The 4,291-nt window shown below is 45.2% G+C and overlaps 1 non-coding gene across 1 annotated transcript; it reads left to right on the top strand.

Annotated features, from left to right (window-relative positions):
* The first annotated feature begins 1,538 nt into the window (after positions 1-1,538).
* On the top strand, positions 1,539-1,645 carry LOC132536164 (U6 spliceosomal RNA). Its single transcript, XR_009547833.1, has one exon. It is a non-coding gene; the product is annotated as a U6 spliceosomal RNA (small nuclear RNA).
* The last annotated feature ends 2,646 nt before the right edge of the window (positions 1,646-4,291 follow it).

Consider the following 4,291-nt stretch of genomic DNA (forward strand, 5'->3'; position numbering starts at 1 on the left):
CCGCGAGCCCCCAGACCCTGCACCCCTGGCAGGGACACCCTGGAAGGGTGGCTGTGCGCCCCCAGATCGTGCTGCTTTTGGCTTCCGTGAGCGCGAGTGTAGGGACCCCGCCGGAGAGTCTGGGCAGCCGGCCTTCCCTTTCCTTCCTGCTGGGAGAGGGGTCCTAGGTCCCTGGGCCTTACCCAGCGTGTCAGTGCTGGTGGCTCCAAGTGCCCCGAGGGTGAGGACCCGCCAGTGCAGCTGGAGTCCAGGCAGTGCGCCTCCTGCCCACCCCAAACGCCCTGGCAGGAGGGGACCCCGGAACCCACCGACCTGGCTTCAGGGGCAGCCAGGTCCAGAAAACTTTCCGTGTGTCCGCCCACCCGAAATGTGCACCCGCTGTCCTTCCTCTCAGTGTGGCCCACGACGAGGTCCTCGGGGGACGGCTGTTTGGAATCCTGAACTTGGAGTTTGGTCTGGGGAAACATGGCGAGCCAAGCTCCCAAATTAGGGTGAAGGAGGCTGGGGCACGGGGGCGGGTCCAGGTTGGGGGTCTCCTCGCACTACTAGAACTGGAGTGTTTTCTCTGCCTCTGTCTCTCTCAGAAGAGACATGCATTTCAGAGGGGTGCCCCAAGCCAGCTGGCTCTAACCCTTGTTGAGCCCTGGGCCCGGGCTGTGGATTGGGTCTGGGCTGAAGGTCTGGCACTTTGCAACCTGCTGGTCCTGGAGGGTACTGCCAACACCCACCCCCAACCCCCCTTGTCCCGGTGGCCTGGGCCTGGCAGGGCTCCTTGTGTGGTGGGGGGGTGGGCAGGGGTCGCCTGGGGTTCTTGTGTCTGTGGGGACAGTCCTCGGGAGACTGCAGTCTTCCTACTCACACAATGGGGCAGCCAGGATGCTGGCAGGTGGGAGCTGCACTAGGAGCCCCACAGAGCCAGGCAGCAGCCGATCTTGGAGCTGGGTAGGAACTGGGCAGGAACCGCGGTTTTTTTAAAAAAAAGGAAATTAAAAAAAGGAAAAATGTTATTTATTAATACAAAAAAGAGAAGCAGAGCATGAATATGGCACATGCAAATCTGGGGATTGAATTCAGGACTTAGTTCGTACAGAGCCATTGCCCTAGCCATTCTGCAATTCTAAAGTATAAATAGGTTATTTTATTTTTGTTGTTGTTGTTGTCACCAAGGTCTCATTGTCTCCCTTTCTTTTTTTTTTTCTTGTCTATTCTTTTCCACTCTTTTTTATTTTTATTTATTTTTCCATTTTGTTGCCCTTGTTGCTTAACATTGTGTGGTGATTAATGTCGTTGTTGTTGGATAGGACAGAGAGAAATGGAGAGAAGAGGGGAAGACATAGAGGGGGAGAGAAAGACAGACACCTGCAGACCTGCTTCATCACCTGTGAAGGGACTCCCGGGCAGGTGGGGAGCCAGGGGCTAGAACCGCGATCTTTCCTCTGGTCCATGAGCTTTGCGCCAGGTGCGCTTAACCTGCTGTGCCACTGCCTGACTCCAACTGTCTCCATCTCTTAACACTTTTTAAATAAGATTATAATATAGTCCTAGCTTCGGTAGTACATATACTAAAATTGGCATGATACATAGAAGATTAGGATGGCCCCTGCTCAAGGATTACACACAGATTCATGAGGCATACCATATTTTTTCAAAAAAAGGATTATAAAATATATGTACACACATATAAATAATTATAATCTTTTAAAGAGCCAGTTAATGCAACCTGGGAGGCGGTTCAGTGACAAGAGATCTGGATTTGTATGTGTGGGATCCCAGGTCTGTCTGAACTCTGGTTCTACATATGCTGAAGCTCTTTTAAAAGATTTATTAATCAGTGAGGGAGAAAGGGAGGAGAGAGAGAGAGAGAGAGAGAGAGAGAGAGAGAGAGAGAGGAAAAACACTATAGCATCAGTCTGGAACATGTGATGCTGGAGGTAGAATTCAGGACCTCATGCTTGAGTCCAAAACTCCAACCACTCTGCCAGCCTCCAGGACTGCAGATTGGCTTTTTTGAATAAAATCATGGTAATATTGTTCTCTTAACTGTACATATTTTAAATAATACAAAGTCTTTTTAAATTTTTTTCTCAAATATTGTGCCTGGGGATCAATCCCACCCAGAACCTTGCACCTGCATGGGACAGCTGAGAGGCCTCCCTGCCAGTCTCCATTCTGTATCCTTTAAGAGAGGGAGACATGCAAAGCACTGCTCCTCTATGCAAGGAGTCCCGCCCATTGCCTGCCTGTGTTTTCACTTGCAGTGTGGAGGATCAGACCCCCAGCCACATGCTATGCTATGTTTTCTTTTTAAGAAACAGACAACCTGCGCCTAGATTTAGGCGGGTAACTGGACTCAACAGTAGGCCAGGCCCATTTAAAATCCAAATTCAACAAATTTAGAACCAAGGCAAAGGAAAGAACAGTCACTATAACTTTTTTAAGACACTGGGTAGCTTCTTTGCATTGGTCTCTCTATATAAACATGTTATTTTCAACATCTCTGTATTGATGATTGAAGTGGGTCAAGCTTACTTAGTTCTCCTTGAGACAGACAACGTGTGTATCTACATTTGGGTCACAATACCCTGCTGTATGTTGATCTTTCAAAGTAAATGAATGTGCTGGGGTGGGATTGGGAGGCAGAACTTGGAGAAAGAATCATCCTCATCAATAGGTGTTGCTACATTCAGCCTTCATATAGGAAACACCTCAAGATATCAGTATCAGAGCAACCATTTACAAGTATTTTTTCAAGATTTATTTTACTTTACTTGTTTATTGAATAAAGACAGAGAAACTGAGATCGTAGGGGGAGGTAGAGAGAAAGACACCAACAGCACTGCTTAACCGCCTGTGAAGCTTCCTTCTTTACAGGTGAGTCAACAGTTATTACATCTTAAGCTAGGTATCATTTCTTCCTTTCTTTCTCTCTTTTTATTTTTAATTTCTTTATTGGGGAATTAATGTTTTACATTCCACATTAAATACAATAGTTTGTATTTGCAGAACAATTTCCAGTTTTCCATATAGCAATCTATGTATCATTTCTTTTCTTTATTTCTTTTTTGTTGTTGTTATTGGATAGCGACAAAGATAAATTGAGAGAGAAGGGGGAGATAGAGAGGAATAGAGACAGAGAGACACCTGCAGACCTTCTTTACTACCTGTGAAGTGACTCCACTGCAGGTGGGGAGCAGGGGGCTTGAACCAGGATCCTAAACGGTCCTTGCTCTTTGTGCCATGTGGGCTTAGCCCACTGTGCTACCTTCTGGCTCCCTTAGGTATCATTTCTAAAGCCTGTTAAATCTAAAATGTTCTTAACCTTTTGTAGTAATTTCCTGATTCATGTTTGCTTGTCTTAAATATCTTGGTTCTGTTTTAGTTTGCCTTGTGGGAACTCCCATCTGTCTTTGGTCTTGGTAATTTTCCAGGGCTTGTAGTTGAATGCCAGCAAGGACGCTCCCAGATAAAAAAAAACAAAGAAATCGCTCTGCATGTGCTTCGAGATAGGCTTTACCAGAAGATTATAGAGAAAGACGTGTCGACAGCAAAATACCAGAAGAATGCAGGTAAATAAAAGAAATAATAAATAAAAATAAAAGAAATAAAAGAAAAGAAAATAAATAAAAGAAAAAAAGAAAGGTGGGGGTCAGGTGGTAGTGCAGGAGGTTGAGTGCAGGTGATGCAAATCACAAGGATTGGTGCAAGGAACCTGGGTTGAGTTCCTGGATCCCCACCTGCAGGTTGTCTCTTCATAAGTGGTGAATCAGGTTTGTAGATGTCTTATCTTTCTCTCACCCTCTATCTTCCCCTCTCTGGATTTCTGTCTGTCCTATCCACAATGACATCAATAACAATAATAATCACCATAATAATGATAAAACAACAAGTGCAACAAAATGGAAAGGAAAAAAATGATTTATTTATTAATGAGAAGGTGTGAGGGAAGAACTAGAGTATCACTGTGACCTATGGAATGCCAGAGATTAAACTCAGAACTTCATGCTTGAGAGTCCAATGTCTTATTCACTGCACCACATGTCAGGACACTGCAGATAAGATTTATTTAGTAGAATCACTTAACAACTGTTCGAAGAGTCATTCTGCACATGCCTTACATATGGGAGTCCCTCGGATTGATTCCTGGCACCACTGAACAGTAACACAGACACCACTGAACAGTAACACAGACACAGCCAAGTTCAGTGGATGGTAGATCTATGCTTAGGTCTCTATCTCAAAATCATAAGCATTGAACTGAGAGGTAGCTTATTGGTAAATTGCATACTGCACA

This window comes from Erinaceus europaeus (genome assembly GCF_950295315.1).
Source record: "Erinaceus europaeus chromosome 6 unlocalized genomic scaffold, mEriEur2.1 SUPER_6_unloc_23, whole genome shotgun sequence".
Taxonomy (NCBI): domain Eukaryota; kingdom Metazoa; phylum Chordata; class Mammalia; order Eulipotyphla; family Erinaceidae; genus Erinaceus; species Erinaceus europaeus.